This window comes from Pseudorca crassidens, chromosome 8, assembly GCF_039906515.1.
Source record: "Pseudorca crassidens isolate mPseCra1 chromosome 8, mPseCra1.hap1, whole genome shotgun sequence".
Lineage (NCBI taxonomy): Eukaryota > Metazoa > Chordata > Mammalia > Artiodactyla > Delphinidae > Pseudorca > Pseudorca crassidens.
This window is the reverse complement of record NC_090303.1, coordinates 19,668,648-19,686,545: the sequence shown is the minus strand read 5'-3', so window position 1 is coordinate 19,686,545 and position 17,898 is coordinate 19,668,648. Positions and strand designations below refer to the sequence as shown.

At 38.9% G+C, this 17,898-nt stretch overlaps 1 protein-coding gene and 1 pseudogene across 10 annotated transcripts in view; one reads left to right on the top strand and one right to left on the bottom strand.

The window, feature by feature from the left end:
• The window catches only part of SRPK2 (SRSF protein kinase 2), a 227,473-nt gene that overhangs the window by 174,513 nt on the left and 35,062 nt on the right, over positions 1-17,898 (bottom strand). The window lies entirely within an intron of this gene.
• On the top strand, positions 9,751-10,134 carry LOC137228888 (small ribosomal subunit protein eS26 pseudogene; annotated as a pseudogene).

Below are 17,898 nucleotides of genomic sequence, written 5' to 3'. Positions count from 1 at the left end.
ATGAATGGATAAACTCTGGCATATACAAATAATGGAATATTATTCAGTAATAAAAAGGAATAAAGTACTGATTCATGCTACAATGGGACAACGCTCAGAAACATTAAGCAACGTGAAAGCAGCCAGACACAGATGGTCGCATATTTTATGATTCTACCATATAAAACATCCAGAATAGGTAGACCCAGAGAGACAAAATGCAGACGAGCGGCAGCCATGGGTTGGGCGGCGGCGGGTGAGGGGTGGGAGCACCTGCTTAATGCATACAGGATTTCTCTTGAGGTTGATGAGACGTTTGGGAACTAGAAAGAACTGGTGGCTGCACAACACTGTGAATGTACCAACTGCCACGGTTCACCTTAAAATGGTTACTTTAATGTTTTGTGATGTTCACCTCAATTTTTCTAAAGTTTGCACAGATATCTCACTTGTTAGTCACATATCTCCACCTCAGCCAGGAATGCTTTCCCCAGCTCCGTGGTCTCCTCTCAACGCCTTCGGAGACCCTGGCGCATAGCATGGATGCAGCTGGAGAAAAAAACTCAGTCAAAAAGACCTATGAAAAGAAATAGTAAGAATGTACATTTACACAAAGATTGAAATTTTATGCCAGGGAAAACACTAGAGAAACACTAGAGAAAAGTATACACTAAAACTTCCTTAATAAAATTCAAAAACAAACGAAGGTGAAGCCTCTGTGAGCGCAGGCAGTGACAACTGTTCAAGTCTGCATTACCAGCAAAACATTAGAAACTGCAGGCAGCAAAGGACTTCCTCCTAACTTCTCAACTTCAAACCACAAGGCAGAACTGCCCATATCTCATATTTGAGACATTGCAGGCAGTCTATTACTTTTTGAAAGGGCTGATCTTTGAGGCAAACAAAACATTACTGGCACTGTTCAGAATGTTAAGAACAATGAAGTCCTTCTTCTCATTTACTTACTATGTAACTTACTGAGCACCAAAGTGTACAAGATGCTACACACTAATACAACGGAGGGGAACAGTGTTTCTTGCCTTTAGAGTGAATATTTTAAGAAGAACAAAATAGAATAATAGTACATTAATTTCCAAGTGGTGAAAATACCTCTATATTATGCGTAGTATTATATATCTATATCTTTATACTACAGTAGTGATTTGAGGACACATCACTTCACTCACACCTTTCCATAGTGGAGCCAAGCTAACTGGCTGAAAATTTCACCTAAGAAAGCTTTTCTCAAGAAAGCCAACTCAAGTATGCACAATAGAAACAAATTTTTGAAAGGATTCAAACTGTCTTTCCTTAAAAGCACTCTGACTAAATGATTCGTAACCGAAAAACTAATGAATGTACAGTATGAAAAGCAAGGCTGTTACACCCCCTTGGACTGGGGAGGAATGTTACTGACGTTTAACAGGTGTGTGGATCAGGCATCATGCCTTGAGTTTTCCCATCTATTACCATTTAATATCCTGTAATCCCATTATGCCTATTGTAAAGGCTACCATGTACACTGAAGTAGGTACCTCAGGAAGTTAACTGAAGGTATTCATCAGTAATAATTACTCGGTGGTGGTTTCATTCAAGCAAGACTTTTATGAATCCCAACTGTATCCTCTCCAAAAGGGCAGCTCTCAAGATCCCTACGTATACTAATTTAATAATCAGGTTATCTAGGTCTTCATCCAAGTCAATGATAAAAATATTTAACAAAATAGTTCCAAAGTATTTCACCTCACCACTAACAAGCTCTTTGGAAGTTAGTACTTAATTCATTAATTACTAATTTTGGAGAACAGGTGTTCTATTATATAAACCACATCTAGCTCTTCAGCAAAGTTTCATGAGAGAAGATCATATGCCTTGTTGAAATCAAGACCTCCCATGGCTAAAGTAGCCTACTGGGCCCACGGTAAACATTCTATACCATGCTACCCACAAATGTCAAGGCAGAAGTTAAGTTCACACACCATCTCAATGGGTGAGCTAAGACAAGAAACCAGTTCTTTTCACAAACCCTATTATTTTTTAAATGAATTCATACATTATTTAATGGCATCATCTTTCCCTACTTCCTCAAGCCTTAAAAAAACTAAGAAACTATCTTGACTCTTATCTCATACCTCATCAGCAAATCCAGTCAGCTCCACCTTCAGAATAAACCTGCAATCTGACAATTCTCACCTCCTCCACTAAGACCACCTGCCCACTCCATCATCACAACCCGCCCAGACCAGACTGCAGCAGCCTCCTCCCTGGTCTTCATACTTTCACTCCTGCCACTCTACAGTCCATTCCCCATACAGTGGCCAGAGGGACATTGTTGGGTTTTCTTTTTCTCAGTTTTGAAACAACAGAATTACAGTAAAGTGCAGTACAAAGAAATGTTTGTTTTCCCCAAACCACCTGAGAGTTAGCTGCCAACATGATGTTCCATCATCTTCAAATGCTAAAAACAAGGATGGTCTAGATAACTACAAGAAAATGATCAAGATCAGAAAATTGAGCCTGACAGATTACTATGGCTCAATCCTCACACTCCACCTGCACCACCCCCTACACATGGTGGAGACAACGGGCGACTCCCCATGCAGTCTGCTCCCCCCTTGGCACACTCACCTAACTGACTGAGCTGCAGCATCCCGCACCAGGCCACCAGGTCAAAGAGATCCCCTCTCCACCCTGCTTGGGCTCTGACTCTTCCAGGCCCTCACAACATGGACACTCTGTCCCAGGCCACCCTTCTCATCCCACCTGGGTCCAAATAAGCTGCTCGGGGCCAACAGCTCCCCACACCCCCTCCTCACACTGTGAGTATCCACCTTGTTATGCATCACATAATGGCTTTAGGTCATAATTGTCGAGGAGGAAGGAGAAAAGATTTATCACTTTTAAATGGACTTTGGTTATTTCAATCCTTTGCTCAAAATCTTCCAAGAGCCTTTTAATCTTTCTCAGAATAAAATCCAAACTCAACTCCATGGTCTACTAGGTCCTATAAATCTGTCCCCTACCTCCTTACATCACTTGGTCTCATATATGCGTGCTGGCCTTTATTCTGTTTTCAAGTACACTAAACCCTTTCTTACCTCAGGATCTTTGCACTGTATGTTCTCCTTGAAAGCTCCTCCACTCCCCAAATTTTCAAGGTCTTGGTTCACACCTCATTTCTAGAGGTTTTCTCCCAGTTCCCTCCTCATCCACCATCCCCACACTCCCTACCTATCCCCTTGCCTTTATTTTCAATAAAGCACTTATGACTGGTATGATATATCTATTTATTTATAACCCACAAGAACAGAACAATTTCTGTTTATTGTGTATCCCCATACCTAGAACAATACCTGAACATCTGCATGATGCCTGAATTCTTCAAGAACACATCTTGGTGACACGAAGTAATCAATCATAATGCCATCTTACATCTAAATGTTATATGTGAAGATGCCAGAAATGGCTGTGTAATTTTAAGATATTAATGTTGACACTGCATGGTGCTTTGAAGTATACTATTATTTGCAGTAATACTGAGCAGTATCTATGTTGTTTATTTTCTCTCTTTCACAAACGAGGCACAGAAAAGTGCAATGATCTGCCCAACACTGAAGAGCCAATGATTGACAAGATCACGACTAGAATTTGAGCCCTCCAAGTTTACTATTAATTGCACCAGGCAAGCCCCTCTGCGTGTACACCCTCATAATCCCCAACATCCTTTACTTTCACCTTCCAGAATTACGGGAATATTTCAAAAGAACAGCTAGAGGTGCAGAAATACTATAATTTTCAACCCTACCTACAAATGTGTGTCTTACTAAAAGCATAATACATGCACTGACTACAGGTCTATTACACAACAGCTTCATTTTTATGAAGAGTTGATAATGGGATTTTTAGCACCATATCCTAGGACTCAGGAAACTACAGCCCACCACCTGCTTTTCTTATATGTAAGCTAAAAATGGTTTTTATATTTTTAAATGGTTGCAGGAGGAAAAAAAAAATCAAAAGAATAATATTTCATGACACCTGAAAATTATATGTAATGCAAACTTCAGTGTCCATAAATAAAGCCTGATTCTAACACCACCACACTCATTCATTTATTTACTGTCCATGGCTGCTTTTGCACTACAATCACAGGGTTAAGTAGTTGCAACAGAGATGTGGCCAGAAAAACCAAAAGTACTATCTGGTACTTCACAGAAAAAGTTTGTCAACCACTGCCACAGTCTCCTGATTTTTCATCCCTCCCCAGCATCCTGACCTTCAAGAAATGTTCCTTTTCCCTGCCAAATCCGGGTAAAGTTTTTCCCATCACACCTGATGCTTCTCCCATCACTCTGCATTCATTCTGACATGTATAATTGTCTGTTATATATCTGACTCCCCCACTAGATTACAAAATGCTAGAGGAAGAGGCCCACATCTGCTTGTTCATTACTGTATCCCTGGTGTTCAGCAATGCCCATTTATACTAGGTGCCCAATACTTGCTGAATGAATGGAAGACAGAGGCACTAAATTTGAATGAGCGAATTTAAGGAACTCTCAAACATACAAGTTTCTTCTAGAAGATACCAGAAATACAGATTGCCTGACTTTCCAAAGGAGCCACACAAATGACTCTATCTACCCCTGGCTCATTCCAGTCATAAACCACAACATCATACAAAATGGGCTGGGATCATATAGGGGATTGGGTGTGAGGAGTGGGGAGCTTTAAATTAACCTGCAGTCCAGCAGTAAAAGGTATTAACAGCAACAACAACAAAGGATGACACAGGGCCCCAAGCTCAGATATGAGCTTACATGATACTGATCACAGAACGGGCTGCTTCCCAGTTTCAACCACCCCCTCCAAAGTTTTCTTTACTCCCACACTGCCTGAATCTTTATATATTTCACCATGTCATACCGCCTGTTAGTCATCTAATTTATTCACTCACCTTACAAGAAATCTCTTCTTAAAATACAAATAGATTTGAAAAGCTAAAAAAATAGCAAAACTTCATGCATTAACAAAAAAAACCCCAAAACTAGATTTTTCTGGTTTCAACAGAAAAGACGTTAATCAATGGACTAAAACAGTATCTCTACAGATTTACACTTTAAATCCTTAGTAACCACAAATAACAATAAGAAATGCACAATAAATGTAGTTTAAGGCAAACGGATATTACACAATTACTTTGGATCATACTTCACATGATATTACACAATAAATTTCAGATGTGTCAAAAAGTTAAATATAAAGAATAATCCGTAAAAACAAAACCTTTTTTTTTGCACTTAATTTTGTTTTGTTTTATTTTGTTTGCGGTACGCGGGCCTCTCACTGTTGTGGCCTCTCCCGTTGTGGAGCACAGGCTCCGGACGCGCAGGCCATGGCTCACGGGCCCAGCCGCTCCGCGGCATGTGGGATCTTCCCGGACCGGGGCACGAACCCGTGTCCCCTGCATCGGCAGGCAGACTCTCAACCACTGCGCCACCAGGGAAGCCCCAAAACCTTTTTTTTAAATACATCTTCACTGGAGTATAACTGCTTCACAATACTTTGTTAGTTTCCGTTGCACAACAAAGAGAATCAGCCATATGCATACACATGTTCCCATATACCCTCCCTCTTGAGCCTCCCTCCCATCCTCCCTAGCCCACCCTTCCAGGTCATCACAAAGCACCCAGCCCTGTGCTATGCTGCTGCTTCCCACCAGCCAACTATTTTACATTCAGTAGTATATATATGTCAATGCTACTCTTACTTCGCCCCAGCTTCGCCCTCCCACCCCATGTCCTCAAGTCCATTTTCTATGTGTACTTCTTTATTCCTCCCTGCCACTAAGTACATCATGACAATTTTTTTTTTAGATTCCATATATACGCATTAACATACAGTATTTGTTTTTCTCTTTCTGACTTCACTCTGTATGACAGACTCTAGGTCCATCCACCTCACTACAAGTTAACTCAATTTCATTTCTTTTTATGGCTGAGTAATGTTCCATCGTATATATGTGACACATCTTCTTTATCCATTCGTCTGTCGATGGACACTTAGGTTGTTTCCATGTCCTGGCTATTGTAAATAGTGCTGCAGTGAACACTGTGCTACATGTCTCTTTCTGAATTATGGTTTTCTCAGGGTATATGCCCAGTAGTGGGATTGCTGAGTCTTATGGTAGTTCTATTTTTAGTTTTTTAAGGAACCTCCATACTGTTTCTCCATAGTTGTTCAATTTACATTCCCACCAACAGTGCAGGAGGGGTTCCCTTTTCACCATACCCTTTCCAGTATTTATTGTTTCTAGATTTTTTGATGATGGCCATTCTGAACAGCATGAGGTGATAACCTCATTGTAGTTTTGATTTGCATTTCTCTAATAATTAGTGATGTTGAGCATCTTTTCATGTGCCTCTTGGCCATCTGTGTGTCTTGGTGAAATGTCTAGGTCTTCTGCCCATTTTTTAACTGGATTGTTTGTTTTGATATTGAGCTCCATATATTTTCGTATATTTTGGAGATGAATCCTTTGTCTGTTGTTTTATTTGCAAATATTTTCTCCCATTCTGAGGGTTGTCTTTTTGTCTTGTTTACTGTTTCCTTTGCTGTGCAAAAGCTTTTAAGTTTAATTAAGTCCCATTTGTTTATTTTTGTTTTTATTTCCATTACTCTAGGAGGTGGGTCACAAAAGATCTTGCTGTGGTTTATGTCAAAGAGTGTTCTTCCTATGTTTTCCTCTAAGAGTTTTATACTATCTGGTCTTACATTTAAGTCTTTAATCCATTTGGAGTTTATTTTTGTGTATGGTGTTGGGTAGTGTTCCAATTTCATTCTTTTACATGTAGCTGTCCAGTTTTCCCAGCACCACTTACTAAAGAGGCTGCCTTTTCTCCATCGTACGTTCTTGCCTCCTCTGTCATAAATTAAGTGCCCATATGTGTGTGGGTTTATCTCTGGGCATTCTATCCTGTACCATTGATCTATCTTTCTGTTTTTGTGCCAGTACCACACTGTCCTGATTACTGTCGCTTTATGGTATAGTTTGAAGTCAGGGAGCTTGATTCCTCCAACTCCGTTTTTCTTTCTCAAGATTGCTTTGGCTATTCGGGGTCTTTTGTGTTTCCATACGAATTGTAAAATTTTTTGTTCTAATTCTGTGAAGAATGCCATTGGTAGTTTGATAGGGATTGTACTGAATCTATAGATATCTTTGGGTAGTACAGTCATTTTCACAATATTGATTCTTCCAATCCAAGAAAACAAAATCTTGATCCAGAAAGCATACTCTAGCTTTGGAGAGAAAAATTCATTACTACAGAACGAACAGAAGAAAGTTAAATGAGTTCTGACATGTAAAACTTAAGTCTTTAAATTTAGAGTTCAACAACTATTTAAAATGCACATAACATTCTAAGCACTGATGTAGGCCCTGAATTTTCAGAATGTTTGAATAGAGCACACAAGGCCCCTGATCTCACAGAGCTAAAGTCTAGTAGGGAGATGAGCAAAAAGCACAAAAGGCAATGGAAACTTCCTGTAAGCACTAAAGAGGAAAAGACACACTGCTCCAAGAGAACACAACCGAGGAGGCACTGTAGATGGGATGGTCATGAAAAAATTCTCTGAGGCACAACATCAAAGCCGATGGCTTAAGGAAGAACAAGAAACCAGCCAAATGAAGAGTAGGGAAAACAGCAGCACAAGGCCACAGGCAGCCAAGAGTCCAGGGCCACCGTGAATAAGAAAATGAAACAAGGGCAAGTGATGAAAGATGGTATTTTAAAGTACTAAGAAGCACACGTATTCCTACACAATACATCATTACATGGGAAAAGTACGTTCTTCACAGCCACCTACGTTTATCCACCTAACAAAACTAAATCAAACATGAAGCCAAAAGTTGCCAGGGAGGAGGAAGGGGAAGTACATACATACTATCAACAGAACTGTACATTAGTTTGCTCTTTTTAAAGACAATCTAAATGTAAGCTTTTATGTACAGAATGGATAAACAAGGACCTACTTATAACACAGAGAATTACATTCAACATCCTATGATCAACTGTAAAGGAAAAGAATATTTTAAAAAGGATGTATAGGGCTTCCCTGGTGGCGCAGTGGTTAAGAATCCACCTGCCAATGCAGGGGACACGCGTTCGAGCCCTGGTCTGGGAAGATCCCACGTGCCACAGAGCAACTAAGCCCATGCGCCACAACTACTGAGCCTGTGCTCCAGAGCCTGTGAGCCACAACTACTGCGCCTGCAAGCCACGACTCCTGAAGCCTGGGCGCCTAGAGCCCATGCTCTGCAACAAGAGATGCTACCGCAATGAGAAGCCCACACACAGCAACAAAGACCCAACACAGCCAAAAATAAACAAATAAATAAAAATAAATTTTAAATAAACAAATAAAAAGGATGTATACATATGTAAGTGAATAACTTTGCTGGACAGCAGAAATTAACAGAACATTGTACATCAACTAAACTGCAATTTTATTTTTGTAAAGATTAAAAAAAAGTCTTCTATTGAATTTTTAAAGACTTCTTAAAGTCTTTTATTGAATTTTTGTTACAATATTGCTGCTTTTTTTTAATGTTTTTGGGGGGTTTTTTTGGCCATGACGCAGGTAGGATCCCAGCTACCCGACCAGGGATTGAACTCACAACCCCCTGCCCTGCCCCCTCCCCGACATTGGAAGGCAAAGTCTTAACCACTGGACCGCCGGGGAACTCCCAAAGTTCAATTAAAAAAGAAAAACCCGATAAAAATAAAGACAATCTAAAAATAAATAATAGAAACTATAGCATTGCTCTTACCTTTAGACTCAATAGACTCTTATTTACCAAAAATTAACTCTTCCTCCTCTCAGAACTAACTGCACAAAAGGTATCTGCCGAAGGGACGTTTATAAAATAAAAAATAAGAAACCACCAAAAGGCCTACAAATATGTAACTATATGAATTGTGATGCATTAAGTTTACATCAGAAAGATGAGTATAGATTAAATAATACCTAAAATGTTTACTTTATCAAGTAATAAATAATGACATTTAGTTTGTATATATGGACAAAATGCAAAATGTATATATTGTTAAATTTTTTAACTTGAAGTCACAAATAATTAACATTTTGTAATCACTAGCTGCTCTGCTCAGGATTATTTATGTTCAGTTGTGTCTATTTTAATTCAAAAGATACAGAAAAGAACAAAAAGTATTGTTAACAAAGATTCATTACGGCTTTTCAGAATTAACAACTGCTAATATTACAAAAAATAGCTAAATTAACCCTTTAAAACAAACTCAAGTCCCATTTTCTTCTGCTACTTCCAATCAGCAGTAACTTTCTGATGTAACCCTGCCAGTCCATTTTCATAAAGTTTTATAAGAGACAGAGAAACAGAGAGAGAATATACACATATCCATCAACAATATATAGTACTGAGCTGTTGGAAAACTTCACAAAGGTGCTACACTTTTGTGTCAGGTATCAAACTTTCTGATGCAATGCTGTGTGTATAGCTGATAAAAATACCAACAGATCTACAGCATTTACACAGCATTACAATAATCATGGAAATATAACCCATACTGATAAACAGAGATTTTTCCCAATTTTTTCTATCACACAGTTCTACAGTTTGTTTTCTTAAAAAGTATAAACTTATTTTTATTAAGTTAAATAACATTACTTACTAACTAGATGATTATTAAACTTCTAATAAAGCAAGGCAAATAAAAATAATTCCCACTCTTCCACCTCCTCGCTTCCAAGATGACCAAGAAAATAAGGAACAATGGTCGTGCCAAAAAGGGCCGCGGCCATGTGCAGCCTATTCGCTGTACCAACTATACCCGTTGCATGCCCAAGGATAAGGCCATTAAGAAGTTCGTCATTCGGAACATCGTAGAGGCCGCAGCCGTCAGGGACATTTCCGAAGCGAGTGTTTTTGACGCCTATGTGCTTCCCAAGCTGTATGTGAAAGTGCATTACTGCGTGAGTTGGGCCATTCACAGCAAGGTAGTCAAGCATCGTTCTCGGGAAGCCCGGAAGGACCGAACACCTCCACCCCGATTTAGACCTGCTGGTGCTGTCCCACGACCTCCACCAAAGCTAAGGAGCTAAGTTCTTAAAGACTAAAGAAATACTGTCCCCTGGAAAGACAATAAAATGGAAATTATACTTTAAAAAATAAATAAATAAATAATTCCCCAAATCACCACTGATTACTAGCTTCTACCAACTAATAAACCAAATAACTGCAGTAATGCTCAGTTTCTAAATACAACTATAAACTAATCATCCAACTATCAAAAATCAATCACAGCTTTAAAATAAACAATGCATATCACATAAAAAGAAAATCTATATTAATTTTTCTAATTAAAAAGCAAATATTGGGGGCTTCCCTGGTGGTGCAGTGGTTGAGAGTCCGCCTGCCGATGCAGGGGACACAGGTTCGTGCCCAGGCCTGGGAAGATCCCACATGCCGCGGAGCGGCTGGGCCCGTAAGCCATGGCCGCTGAGCCTGCACGTCCAGAGCCTGTGCTCCGCAACGGGAGAGGCCACGGCGGTGAGAGGCCCGCGTACTGCAAAAAAAAGAAGAAAAGAAAATTCCACCTGTTAATGCAGGGGACACGGTTCGATCCCTGGTCCGGGAAGATCCCACATGCCACAGAGCAACTAGCCCATGTGCCACAACTACTGAGCCTGCGCTCTAGAGACCATCAGCCACAACTACTGAGCCCATGTGCCACAACTATTGAAGCCCGCGCACCTAGAGCCTGTGCTTCGCAACAAGATAAGTCACCACAATGAGAAGCCTGCTCACCGCAACAAAGAGTAGCCCCCGCTCACCACAGCTAGAGAAGCCCGCACGCAGCAACTAAGACCCAATGCAGCAATAAATAAATAAATAAATAAGCAAGCAAGCAAGCATATATTAAAGACATAAGCACAAAACGTTTATTTGTGGAAAAAAATCTAATGTACCTTGTTGATGACTTATACTTTTTCTCCTGCAATTTTCTTAAAACTACATTCAGATATTGATTTGTTGCCATCTACTGGTTAAAATCATATTTCAATAATGTTATTTCACCTCAAATATTCACTACAGTCAAAAATATCTTAGCAGGGACTTCCCTGGTGGTCCAGTGGTTAAGAATCTGCCTTCCGGGCTTCCTTGGTCACGCAGTGGTTGAGAGTCCGCCTGCCGATGCAGGGGACACGGGTTCGTGCCCCAGTCTGGGAAGATCCTACATGCTGCGGAGCGGCTAGGCCCGTGAGCCACGGCCACTGAGCCTGCGCGTCCAGAGCCTGTGCTCCACAACGGGAGAGGCCACAACAGTGAGAGGCCCGCATATCGCAAAAAAAATAAATAAATAAAAAAGAAAGAATCTGCCTTCCAATGCAGGGGACATAGGTTTGATTGCTGGTAGGGGAACTAAGATCCCACATGCTGCAGGGCAACTAAGCCCATGCACCACAACTACTGAGCCCACGTGCCACAACTAGAGAAGCCCTCTTGCCACAACGAAAGATCCTGCATGCTGCAACGAAAGATCCCACGTGCTGCAACTAAGACCCAATGCAGCCAAATAAATAAATTTAAAAAATTTTTTTAAATCTTAGTAGTGTTCTTTGCAAACTTTTATAAAACTACTGTGATGAATTCAGCTTTGGAGAAGTTTTTAAAGCTGTATCATGAGTTAATTCTATCTTGAGTTCTAACAATATCCTCACATAAAATTTTCATTCATGTGTTAAGACTTTTTTTTTTTTTTTTTTTTTTTTTTTTTTTGCGGTACGCGGGCCTCTCACTGTTGTGGCCTCTCCCGTTGCGGAGCACAGGCTCCGGACGCACAGGCTCAGCAGCCATGGCTCACGGGCCCAGCCGCTCCGCGGCATGTGGGATCCTCCCGGACCGAGGCACGAACCCGCGTCCCCTGCATTGGCAGGTGGACTCTCAATCACTGCGCCACCAGGGAAGCCCTCATGTGTTAAGACTTTTAAAACTAAAATACGATGGTAATTTGTGAGAACTATAAAAATCTTATTTAATTAAAATACTTTCGGAATTCTTTTTCTTTAAAATTCAAATGTTTACCCACCCCTATTTTCTAGAATATTGGAGCTAAAGAATTTAGGATATTTCCACCTTTTTACCGCTGAGTTGTTAGAATAAGGATCCAAAAAAAAAAAATCCATATACCACATTTGTTTATTTTGCACTTTCAGTTACTTTTACTCTACAGCAGTCCCTCCCCTCTCCTTCTTCCCTTTTTTTCTTTGTTATTATTTTTTTTCTCCTTCACTTTTTTTTTACACAATTATTGTTGAAAGAAAAAGCCAGTTGTCCCACTGCACTGCTTTTTAAAACCACCCTTTTAGCTACCCAGCTTTAAAAAGCATAACAAACAAATGTAACACATGGACTTATTTTTGGATCCCAATTCTAACAAATCAACTGTAAAATGACTAAGTACCTGTGGAAATGTGTATATAGATTGGGTTTTAGATGACAACAAAGAATTTTATTAATTCTGTTGGATATAATATGGCACTGTGATTATGCACAAGAAGATGTACAAATCTTGTAGACACTGCTATGAACTGAATTGTATCCCCTCTCCCCAGCCCAAAATTCATACACTGAAGTCTTAAACCAACAATGTGATAGTATTTGGAGATGGGGCCTTTGGTAAGTAATTAGGTTTAGATGACATTATGAGGGTAGGGCCCTTATGATGGGATTAGTGCCCTTATAAGAAGATATATCAGAGAATTTAATTTACTCTCTCTCCAAGTGAGAACTCTGCCAGAAAGCTGTCTGCAAACCAGGAGGATGGCCCTCACAAGAACCCGACCTTGCTGGCAACATGATCTCAGACTTCTAGCCTCTGGAACTGTGAGAAAATAAATTTCTGTTGTTCATGCCACCCAGTCTATGGTATTTTCTTATGGCAGCCCATGCTGAAACAGTCATGCATATGGAAGTATGTAGAAGTGAAATAATGTATCCTATATATGCTTTAAAACGTATTCACAAAAAGGGAAAAAAATAGAAGAAATGGAGCAAAACTAATAATTTTTTAGTTTAGGTGACAGGTGCTGGGGATTTAATATGCTATTGGCTCAACTTCTAAGTTTCAAATTTCTCATAACTAAAAAAAAAAAACTTTAAAAAAGAAATAAGAAAATGCTTTTCAATGTAATTCCTACAACTGAAACCTGAAAATGCTTTAAGATAAACACAGTACTCATCTGAAATTATTATGAGGCAAAAATAAAAGTTGACTTGAAACTTTATCTTTGAATAAATTTGGGGAAAATTGTTACAGGATATTTTTAAATAATCTGTCTCACCTAAGAGTCACAAGTTAAAAGCACTGACCTTAACTGTTCATGTTCTAATTATGTAACTTGTCCAAATTATTTACCTGCTTAAATGTCAATTACAAAAGAGAAATCATAATTTTGGTATTCTTTTGTAAACAGAGGTTTTCATTATTGTTTAAATACTTTTAAATTACTGATTTTTTTGTTTAGAAGTTAACTTTAACTCTTATTGATTATAATTTTCAAAATACATATTATTCTCAGATTTCAAGTAGACAACATAGTAATCTGAAAATAATAACCTTTGCTTCTAATTTGTATACGTTTTGTTTAGTTTTTATATCTGACTGCACCAACATTTACAGAATTAACACCAAGCAACAATGAGGGAGAACTGTCAACCAATCTAGTTCCTGATTTTAATGGAAATGGTAATATACATAACATTTACCATGATCAAGACTATCATTAAGACTGATTTTTTTTTTTTTTTTTTTTGCGGTACGCGGGCCTCTCACTGTTGTGGCCTCTCCCATTGCGGAGCACAGGCTCCGGACGCACAGGCTCAGCGGCCATGGCTCACGGGCCCAGCCACTTCGAGGCATGTGGGATCTTCTCGGACCGGGGCACGAACCCGCATCCCCTGCATCGACAGATGGACTCTCAACCACTGCGCCACCAGGGAAGCCCTGATTTTTTTTTTTTTTTAATGATTTTAAGGAAAGGTCTTTCTATTCCTATTTCCTATTTTACAAAGGGTTTTCAACAAAGACAGACATTCAAACTTGCTCCTTTGATCCATTTTTGCATTAATTAGTCATGGAAATCCTGTTCTCACACAAAGACCAATAAGTATAATTTTATCTTTTATGATAACTCTGGGTCATCATTATAAATAATATTTAATGTTCTGTGCTCAAAAAACATTCCCTCAGGAATTTTAAATACAGGTATACAGGGCCATTTTTTCTTTTAGTAAAGATCCCAGGCTAGGTTTGGCGTTGTTAGATGTCTGTTTCAATCACCTCCTTCATTCCACAAGCATTTACTGGTCATGTACTGTGATCTAGGTACTATGCATCAAGAATAGGAGAATATGATGAGATTAATAGACAGTTCTCATCTTCAAGAAGCTCACACCATCACATTGTTCTAAATACTGTAACAAAATGCTGAAGGAAGAAATATCATCAAACTGAGATTTCCAGAAAAATTCAGTAATAACTGAGTCTTGAATGCTGAGTGACACTGTTCATTCAAAGCAGGGCCCAAATAAAACATACACAAATTAGAAAGAAGCAAAGCTGATTATGTTCAGATGGTATATTTTCAAGGACTTCTGTGGCCCCTGAGAATACTACTAAAATACTGTTTGCTTTCTTCCACTGATGGTGCAATAATAATGGTGGGTAAAAGTGCTGGTGCCTTAGCAGGAATCAAAGCAATGATCCCTACCTGTACCAGTCAGTGTATACTTCACCACTATCTTAAAAAAAAAGGGGGGGGGAGCTTTTCACTTAAGAAGGTCCTTAATGAGGAAGTAAAATTTATTTTTACTAATCTCCATGCTTATACTTTAAAAATTCTGTGTAACAAAATGCACATAAAAACTACTGCTGCCCACCAAAATATGATACCTCTCTCAAGAAAAAGCACTCGGACAACTGAGTTGTGAGCTGAACGAGCCACTTTTTTCATGAAACATCATTTTTACTTGAAAGAACAAATATACAAATTATGCTTACTCAGACTTGGGTATATGGCAGACATTTTCTTAAAAATGAGTGAAGAGAACCTATCAATTAAAGAAAAACAGATGAAAGTATTTGTTGCTGATGATAAAATTTAAGGTTGCAAGAGAATACTAGAAATCTATAAAATTTATACCTGCCACCCTAAGTGTGACCGGTCTCAATAATTAAACACTTTCTGATAAGATGTTAACAAGTGTTAATTTTGATTACTGTATGTGTCAACATTTGGAAGATCTGCATAACTCGGTAAGCTAATATTTTCCAAATGATATTACATAATCATGTATGGAGGGAAAAGTCATTTAAATTGCAAGAAAATCAACAGATTTTAAAGCAACAGTTATGTTAAAGTCCATCAATATGGGTTCAGATTCCACAATACAACCTTTCTTCTACCAACCTTTCTTCTAACATTTGCCAAGTTTTAGTAGAGTAATAAAAAATATCCACAATTATGTGAAAAGGCTATAAAAACACTGTTCTCCTAACAGTAAACCTATCCAAGGCCAGATTTCCTTCATATATACTTCAACGCAGCGGTCCCCAACCTTTTTGGCACCAAAGACGGTGCCTTCATGGAAGACAATTTTTCCACGGACGGGGTGGGGGGAGGGGGATGGTTCGGTCGGTAATGTGAGCAATGGTTCAGGAGGTAATGCAAGCAATGGGGAGCGCGATGGGGAACGGCAGATGCAGCTTTGTTCACTCCCCCGCCGCTCACCTCCTGCTGTGCCGCCAGGTTCCTAAAAGGCCGAGGACCGGTAGTAGTCCTCAGCCCGGGGGTTGGGGACCCCTGCTTCAATGCAAACAGTACATCACAATAGACAGAACAAAGAAATAAATATGTGAATCCAACTGTCTTCTGTTAAGTCAGACATTTAAAGAATCTTACAAAAAATGTAAAGCAATGCCATTTTCTCAGTAAATGTTTGTTTTGGAAAAGTTATTTTTCATTTAAAAAATATGTTATTTATGTGACCATAATGTGATCATTTTAAATAACAATAAATTTACTTACAAATAATTTTTAACTTAAGTTAAATTTCTAATAAATATTGATAAATCTAATATAGTAAATATTGATAAGATATAACCCACATAAACAAAAGCTATTTGGTAGTCCTCCATGATTTTTAAGTGCATAAAGCGGTCCTGAGAGAAAAATGTTTGAGAACTGCTGATACATAAGTTGAAGAAAAGAGTAATAAGAACATTTCAAATACAAGCTACAACATATAGAGAGCAGTTTTATCTTTCACTATAAATGGCATATGTACCTCCAGCCATCCCAGCCTACTCTACATTTTCCCACAATCTAATGTATAGCTACTAATCTATTATAAACTATGAAGAAAACAACCATGACAGTGTTTTTCCAGTGGCTTTCCTGTGATTAAAGGATATGAATTTTTATCAACAATTTTTAACAGCACAGGGGGTTTCTACTGAGATCACCTGCTAAACTTCTTTGAAATTCCAGATACTGTGATCCGCAAACAAGCAAAGCACAACCACTGCCCTCCTTTAAAAGGGCATAACAGATATTTTCAGAACTCATGTTATATTTTCAATACTAATTTCCCAACCATAAAACAAATCAAACAAACAAAACACCTTGATGTTAGTTAAAACTTTCTGGGAGGTGTTATAAAATATTGAATAAACATTCACACTGTGAACAGTACAAAGATAGTTATGTCTAAAAGAACAAAGTTAAAACTGTACTATATAATCTTAATAGACTAAATACTAACACTTTAAATACCAGTTTCCTACCAATGATGGAACTCCTTCCTAAAATGGAAGCTTCAAGTCTATCTTTTAAAACAAGATCCTTTAAGCACAGTAATTTACTTCTAATCTAAGTAAAGTTAAATAGTAAACGAAGCCTAACAAATGCCTTCTGCTTTAATTTCCCAAGAAATGTTAAACTGCCATTGAAAGGGATGCCCTGGAAGCTGGCACTGGCCATCTTTCTATTTTAATTAACAAGCTTACCAACTTCTACCTAACCTCATCCACTTTCCAAGACTGCAATTCCTCAAACTATATCTTGGCCTAAAACTCATCAGGCAATCACAAGATTAGCCATGTCCTAATCAATCTCCTTCTAAATATCCAGAAAGGCCATCTGCATCCAAGACAAGAGACAGGAAAGACAACAAATGTCAGTTTTCATCATTCCCTCCATAGGATGAACCATGGACTTCTACAACCTCTGCCTGGTATTCAGTCTGAGACAGAGATGTTCATCCCTGCAATTAAACATACTAAAACTATTCCAACCTATGAAGGAATAAGTCTTTTAAAAATGGGAAATGAGAGGCTTTCTTGAATGTAAAACATTTCCTGCTCTCTGGCTTACTAGTGTTAAAATTACTTCACTGTGTCAGTCATAGAAGTCTATAGCACCAAACACAGACCTAAGAAAATTTATTCAAAAGGGTTGGACAGGGCTTCCCTGGTGACGCAGTGGTTGAGAGTCCGCCTGCTGATGCAGGGGACATGGGTTCGTGCCCCGGTCCAGGAAGATCCCACATGCCGCAGAGGGGCTGGGCCCGTGAGCCATGGCCACTGAGCTTGCGCGTGCGGAGCATGTCCTCCACAACGGGAGAGGCCACAACAGCGAGAGGTCTGCATATCGCAAAAAAAAAAGGTTGGACATTCTCAGATGACATTTTTTTTTTCCGATGACATTTTTTTGTAGATCAGATTTATTCTCACAAAACAGCCCTCCACTGGTAGGAAAATCAAAGAAATGAAGACAAAGAAATATCATGTTAAAATCAGATAAGATAATATGTATGAA